The following is an 8,066-nucleotide window of genomic DNA, read 5'->3' on the forward strand; positions in this document are numbered from 1 at the left end:
TGTGAGTTACGGGCTAAGAGATTTATTGCACAATTAGACCTTACATGATTGTGGAGGGGCTGGGAAGTAGAGGTGTGGGGAGGGATCTGGAGAGTCAGAGAAGGGGTCCACCAAATGGTCAATCTGAGAGGCTGAAACATGTCCAGCTTCTGGTGGAACCACCAAGGGCAAGGCCCTGGAGAGGTCTCTGGGCAGCTGTGCCTTGCGGAGCTCCCACATCTGTGGGTCTGCACAAAGTGCCTGTGGTGGGCTTAGGGTCAGCGCAGGTCATATGGTCAGCAATCGGGGAGAAGAGGTGGACTCAGGGCAGAGTGAGGATAAGCTGGTACCTGCCAGCACCACTACATCCATCACTACTGAAACCGAGGGGTAAATTAGATCAGGTCTGCCTGCCGCCCTGCTTGCTTTTGGCCGCTTGCTTTTTGTTTTGTTTTTGTTTTTTCCATGAACCCTGAGGCCATGGTCCACTGAAGGCTGCACCTCAACCTTCACTGGCTGCTTTATAGATCACAGTCATAGGTTGCCATGGTCATGGTTGCTTCAGCTGTTTTTCGGGAATTTGGGCCAGCTCTTGTCCAGTTCAAACCAGTTGAGACCAATGACCCTTCAACTGGACCTGTGCTAATGCCCAAGAAAAGGTCCATTTTGATGTCAGAGGGCCAAATACTCCACCTTCAGATCATGCTAATGCCGTCATTTTCTGCACTTACGTCCTGTGAAATGCCGCAAAGCCTGACTGCACTTGCACGAAATGAACCTATGACTTCATTTTTCCCCGCTGCCAATCACCTCTCTTCACATCTTAGACCATCACACTTCCCCAGCCCATAAGCAACCCTAAGCCTTATCTGCGGAGGTGGATTTGAGAGCTGTTCTCCCCCTTCTTGTTTGGTGGCCTTGTGCATAAATCAAGACCTGTGTCACAGTGATTGATTTGCTGTGCACAGGCAGAATGGACCTAGACCTGGCCAGTGACACCACTTACGGCCACCTTCAGACAGCAATGGCTGCCTCTTTCCTTCTGCCTTACAAATCACACAAAAATGCCCCTTTTGGCCAACTCTTCCTCTGGAAGGCTCCTCTTCAAGGGGCACCAGCACTGATGGGGAAGCCAGAGAAAGGCAGTTCAGGTTGGGGAGTGAAAAGCCAGGAATGTGAAGACCAACTTCTGCTTGGCCCTTACTCCCTTAATTAGAGAGGTTGGAGCCCAGGGCATCAGCCACAGGTCTCAGGACAAACCCTGGGCCCAGGAAAACAGAGCTGGACGAATCCTTGGACGCTATGAGATCCACTATCTCACTCCACAGATGGGGAAGTTGGGCTTTGACTCCTGCTGTCATTTGTGGCAGGTCCCAGGCTGCTAACTCTGTCTTCTCTGGCCAGCACCACTGCAGCCTGGGCCTCAGCTGGTGGAGCCAACTAGGCTCACTCACTGCCAAGGCAACTGTAAGAAGGGCATGCGACAGTCATGGGCAGAGCCCCGGGCCAGAACGTCAGTCTCTCTGGCCTGTGGACAATTGCTCAGCCTGCAGCTGGGGCCTGGCTAGACCAGACAAGGGGCCGGGTATACAGCAGGAAGGGCGCCTGCCCATGTCCACAGCCATCCTCCTCCTGGGCACACTCACCAAAAGGCATTCCTTTAAAAACAATTTATTAAATGTTCAAACATGCATAATCTATAGGGTCTGGCAAACACAGGGCGGTAGCAGTGGCTCAAGCCTGTAATCAGCAGCAGCACTTTGGGAGGCGAGGGCGGGTGGATCGAGGTCAGGAGATCCAAGAGACCATCCCACAAGCTAACGGTGAAACCCGTCTCTACTAAAAAAATACAAAAAACTAGCCCAGGCTGAAGTGGTAGGCATGCTGTGGTGGCTACTCCCAGGAGGCTGGGGGCAGGAAGAATGCGTAAACCGGGAGGCCCAGACTTGCAGTGAGCTGAATCCAGGCACTGCACCTCCAGCCTGGGCAGCAAGGAGGCTGAGAACTCAGTCTCAAAAAAAAACAAACATAGGAACCATTACTCCAGGGTTGTTACAGAATGCCTCATGCTTATGAAAGATCATATTTATTCAGACCTTCTTTTCTCATTTTATGAACTAAAGCAAATTTATTTATGAAATAAAACCCAGGACATCCCCACACCTTGGCCGCAACACTTCCCAGGTAACCACTTTTCTGAACTTAGAGTTTATCACTCGTGTGAAATTTTATAGTTCTGCTACTTACGTGGGTATCTTTAAATATGTTTTTAAATGTTAGCTAATGTGTATATGTCCACGTATGTTATGTGTGATTTGTACATATTCAAAACTTTAACATTTTTTAAAGATTTATTTTTGTTAATACATGTGACTCTAGATCAAGGGTCAGCAAACTTTTTGTGTAAAATGCCAGATAGTAACATATTTTAGGCTTTGCAGGCAACATATGTCTCCGTTGCAGTCTTTGCTTTGCATTCATTGTTGTGTTGTGTTGTTTTGTTTTTATAATGCTTTAATATTATAAAAACCATTCTTCTTAGCTCCAGATTTGGCAGATGGGCAGTAGTTTGCTGGCCCCTGCTCCAGATCGTATTGTATTGTGTGAGTATCCCGCTGTTCATTCCTCCATGTTCTTGTTGATGGACATCTAAGGGGTTTCCAATTTTCACTACACAAGGGTGACTATGAACATTATCATATAAATGTGTGAGTCTCTCTGGTGTGCACACCAAGAAGTGGAAGGGCTAGGCATTGGACACAAGCATCTTTGACTTTACAATACATTATCAATTTCTCTCCAAACTGGCAGACCCAGTTTACATCACCAGCAGCAGTTGACAAGTGCTCCTGCTGTTCCACATCCTTAATGGCACTTGCTGTTATAGGGCTTTCAAAATAATATGAACTGCCAGGAGTAGTGGCTCACACTTGTAATCCCAGCACTTTGGGAAGCTGAGGCAGGAGGACTGCTTGAGCCCTCCAGTTTGAGACCAGCCTGGGCAACATAGTGGGACCCGATCTCTATTAAAAAAAAAAAAAAAATTAGTCAGGTGTAGTGGCATGGCTGTGGTCCCAGCTACCTGGCAGACTGAGGTGGGAGAATCACTTGAGCCCAGGAGGCTGATGCTGCAGCCATGAGTGATCATGCCACTGTATTCCAACCTGGGCAACAGAGTGAGACCCTGTCTCAAAATAACAATAAGAATATATTCTTTTTTTTTCTTTTTTCTTTTTTTTTTTTTCTGAGATGGAGTCTCACTCTGTTGCCCAGGCTGGAGTGTAGTGGCATGATCTCAGCTCACTGCAACCTCCGCCTCCTGGGTTCAAGCAATTCTCCTGCCTCAGCCTCCTGAGTAGCTTGGATTACAGGCATCCACCACAACGCCTGGCTAATTTTTGTATTTTTAGTAGAGATGGGGTTTCACCATGTTGGCCAGTCTGGCCTCAAACTCCTGACCTTGTGATCCACCCACCTCAGCCTCCCTAGTAGCTGGGACTACAGGTGCCTGCCACCACGCCTAGCTAATTTTTCTTTTTTCTTTTTCTTTTTCTTTTTTTTTTTTTTTTTTTTTTGTATTTTTAGTAGAGATGGGGTTTTACTGTGCTAGCCAGGATGGTCTCGATCTCCTGACCTTATGATCCACCCACCTCGGCCTCCCAAAGTGCTGGGATTACAGGTGTGAGCCACTGCGCCTGGCCAAATCTCTTTTTCTATACATTTTCTAACCTGTTATTATTGATATATAGGAATGCTAGTATGTCGTGGTCATCTCTGTGTCCATTCCCCTCATTTCTATCCATATTAAACCTCTTCCTATGTTTGCAGGTCATTCAAGTTTTCTTTTCTATGAATTACATGTTCATATTGTTTGTCCACTTTTCTTTTGGTTGGTTGACTTTTAAAAATATTGATATTTATAGGAATTCCTTAAATATTCTAGATATATATCCTTTGTTGATTATGTGAATTGCAAATATCTTGTAATCTACGGTTTCTCTTTAAACTTCGCTTGTGGTATGTTTAGTTGAATCGAAGTTTAAATACTTTAGTGAAGTCAAGTCTATTACCATTTTTCTTTTGAGCTTATGCTTTTAATATTTTTTTCTCCTGAGACAGTCCCACTTTGTTGCCCAGGCAGGAGTGCAGTGGCTCAATCACAACTCACTGCAGCCTCAAAGTCCTGGGTTCCAGTAATCCTCCCGCCTCAGTCTCCTAAGTAGCCAGGACTACAGGCACGTACCAGCACACTCAGCTAATTTTTTATACATAGAGAGGAGACGGGGTCTTGTTATGTCACCCAGGCTGGTCTGGAACTCCTGGGCTCAAGCAATCCTCCTGCTTCAGCCTCCCAAAATGCTGGTATTACAGGTATGAATCACCATACCCAGCCACTTTTAGTATTTTGTTTAGGAAATTACTTTCTTCTTGTTGTGGATTGAATGTTTGTGTCCCCTCTAAATTTATATGTTGAAATTCTGGCCTCCAATATAATGGTGTTAAGAGGTGGGGCCTTTAAAAAGTAATTAGGTCAGGAGGGTGGAGCTGTCACGATGGGATCAGCACCTTTAAAAGAAGAGATGCAGAAGAGTTGCTTCCTGTCTGCCTTGCTCTCTGCCATGTGAGGATACAAGAAGATGACCCTCTGTGAACCAGGAGGTGGGCCCTCACCAAGAGCCAACCATGCTGGCACCCTGATCTTGGACATCTAGCCTCCAGAACTGGGAGAAATCAATGTTTGTTGATTTCTCAAACCCAGTCTATGGCATTTTGTTAGAGCAGCCCACACTAAGACACTACTCCAGTCATAATGATATCCCCCTATATTTGCTTCTAAATGCTTTCAAAGTTCGTTTTTCAAACTAGATCTTTAATGAACCTGGATTTTATTTTTGGTATGGTGTGAACTAGGGATCTAGTTGTATTTACTTTCCATATGGATAATCAATTGTGCCAACATCATTTTTAGAATATTCCATCCTTTCCCCAATGATCTACAAGGCAACTTCTGTCTTATTTCAAGTTTCTACGTGTCATGGATCTTTTGCTGGGTTCCTGTTCTCTTCCAGTGGTCAATTTGTACATCCCCCTCAACAACATTTAACTGTCCTGATTCCTATGACATTATTATATGTACACAAATCTTAAACCTTCCATTACCCACTGACCTCTATCCTCTATGTCATTCCTTTTTTTTTTTTTTGGAGACAGTCTCACTCTGTCACCCAGGCTGGAGTGCAGTGGTGTGATCTTAGCTCACTGCAATCGCTACCTCCCAGGTTCAAATTATTCTCCTGCCCCAGCCTCCCAAGTAGCTGGGACTACAGGTACGTGCCACCATGCCCAGCTAATTTGTTTGTATTTTTAGTAGAGAAAGGGTTTTATCATGTTGGCCAGCATGGTGTCGATCTCTTGACCTCATTATCCGCCTGCCCTGGCCTCCCAAAGTGCTGGGATTACAGGCGTGAGCCACCACACCCAGCCTATGTCATTCTTATTCTTTAAAAATGTATTCATTTGGGTTCTGCTTGAAGGAGAGCCTGAGTCAAGGATTTGGGCGCCAGCATGTTTTTAGAAGATGATTCCAGGAAGCAAGGTAAGAGGGTGAGAAGTGACATAGGGAAGGGAAGAAAGCCAATAGATGGTGCATGAATGAGCAGGTTGCCACAAAAGGTAACTGGGGTTCAATCTCACTGGGCCCTTCAGTTATTCCAGCTGAGGGGTGGGGAAGCTGTGGTATTTATCCACCAACTCCCTTTCCTCATGGCTGTTTTAAAATGCACTCAAGATTTTCATCAGACATGGCAAGACACACAGATATGGAAATGACTGTTTTGAAAGAGTTTTTTATATTCAGAGGTCCCTAGAAACAAGAGACAGGGCACACCAGGCAGGGATACATGGGGAAGCACCAGGGTTGGTGAATAAGTAAAGGGAGCTGGGGGGAAACGTGGGCAAGAGCTTTATTTGTGGCATCCAAGAGAAAGGCAAGTCAAGCCAGGGTAAGCAGGCACAAGATTAGCTATTAATAGTTTAAATAATTTCACTTGACTCTGGGGCATAGGGCTGTCCCTAGTTGTCTGGTTCATGGCCCTGGGATGATGAGGGCAGATGGACAGTGGCCCAGTGTAAGAGTCTGATGAAGGAGGTGGTTGGGGGTATGGGCTATGGATTAGCTGGTTTGCATATGGAAGGTGCATTTGCAGGTGAGTCCCTTACTGTCTTGGGGAATTGGCTAGCCCTGGGAGGAGCAGTCTCTCCAGAATCAGCAAGGCCTCAGCTGTCAAAACATCAGGAAATACAGGAAATGAAAAGGCACGATGAATACACTGAGGGTACTCTTAAAAGCATCAGCTCCCTGGCATGTATGCGGTTGGCAATGCCAAGGGGTATGGAGAGGGTACCAGCAGTGTATGGACACTGTTCTTGACCCCTCAATTACTATATGAATTTTAGAATCAGTCTGTCAAGTTCCACAAAAAAATCTATTGGGATTTGGGAACTGCTTGAATTTACAGATTAATTGGTGAGAAGTCATATGTTTATAGCATTGAGTTCTCCCATTCATAATATATATGGTCTATATTTCAATTTAGTCAGTTCTTCCTGAGTAATTTTTGTATTTGTCTTTGTAGTACTATAACAAAATACCTGAGATTGGGTAATTTACAGACAGCAGAAGTTTATTTTCTCAGTTCTGGAGGTTGGGAAGTCCAAGATCAAGGCACCAGCAGGTACTGTGACTAGTGAGGGCCTGGTCTCTGCTTCCAAGACGGTGCCTTGAATGGTGGCTTCTCTGGAGGGGACAAATGCTATGTTCTCATGCAGCAGAAGGAACAGATAAACCTCCCACACAAGCCCTTTTATAAGACACTAATCTCATCCATGAGGACTTGCCATTATCACTTAATCACTCCTTAAAGGCCCTACCTCTTAATATTATCTTGGCAATTAAGTTTTAACAAATATGTTTGGGAGACACATTCAGACCATAGCAATACTCTTCATGAAAGGCCTTACGTATATTTTGCTAGATATATTCTCAGGTTTTTGTTGCTATTGTGAATGGAATCTCTTTTTTTTTTTTTTTCTTTTTTTTGGGGGGGACAGAGTTTTGCTCTGTCACCCAGGCTGGAGTGCAGTGGCGCGATCTGCAAGCTCCATCTCCTGGGTTCACACCATTCTCCTGCCTCAGCCTCCGGAGTAGCTGGGACTACAGGCGCCCGCCACCACGCCTGGCTAATTTTTTTTTATTTTTTTAATTTTTTTTGTATTTTTAGTAGAGACGGGATTTCACCACGTTAACCAGGATGGTCTCGACCTCCTGACCTCATGATCCACCTGCCTCGGCCTCCCAAAGTGCTGAGATTACAGGCGTGAGCCACTGCGCCCGGCCTAGAATCTCTTTTTCTATTACATTTTCTAATTTGTTATTACTGATGTCTAGGAATGCTAATGGGTTTTTTTAAAGATGATCTTGAATTCAACAACCTTGCTTAACTCTCTTACTAGTCTTAATAATTTATCTGTATATTCTTTTGGATTTTCTGCATAGACAATCATACCTGTCTGCAAATACAGGTAGTTCTTTTTCTTTCCAATTTTAAAACTTTATTTCCTTCATTTCTATTATAGGTTGAATCACATACATTTCTGATATTGGGCATCTCATAATCTTTTAAAAAATGGCATTTTCATATGTATTAACCTAACACATTGCCTAGGACCTCCAGTGCCATGTTCAATAGAAACAGTGATAGAACACACCCTTGTCTACATCCTAACTTTGATGGAAATTGCTTCTGAAGTTTTATCATTAAGTATGATAATTACTACACATTAAGAAAGATAGGGCCAGGCATGGTGTTGCATGCCTGTAATCCCAGCACTTTGGAAGGCTGAGATGGGAAGATCGCTTGGGCCTGGGAGGTGGAGGTTGCAGTGAGCCAAAATCCCACCACTCCACTCAGGCCCGGGCAACAGTGAAACCCTGTCTCAAAAACAAAGAAGCTAACTTGCTAATAGTGAATTATCTGATGTTGACTCTGCCCTTGCGTTATTGTAATAAAACCTAATTCATCATGATG

The sequence above is a fragment of the Papio anubis genome, chromosome 7 (assembly GCF_008728515.1).
Source record: "Papio anubis isolate 15944 chromosome 7, Panubis1.0, whole genome shotgun sequence".
Classification (NCBI taxonomy): domain Eukaryota; kingdom Metazoa; phylum Chordata; class Mammalia; order Primates; family Cercopithecidae; genus Papio; species Papio anubis.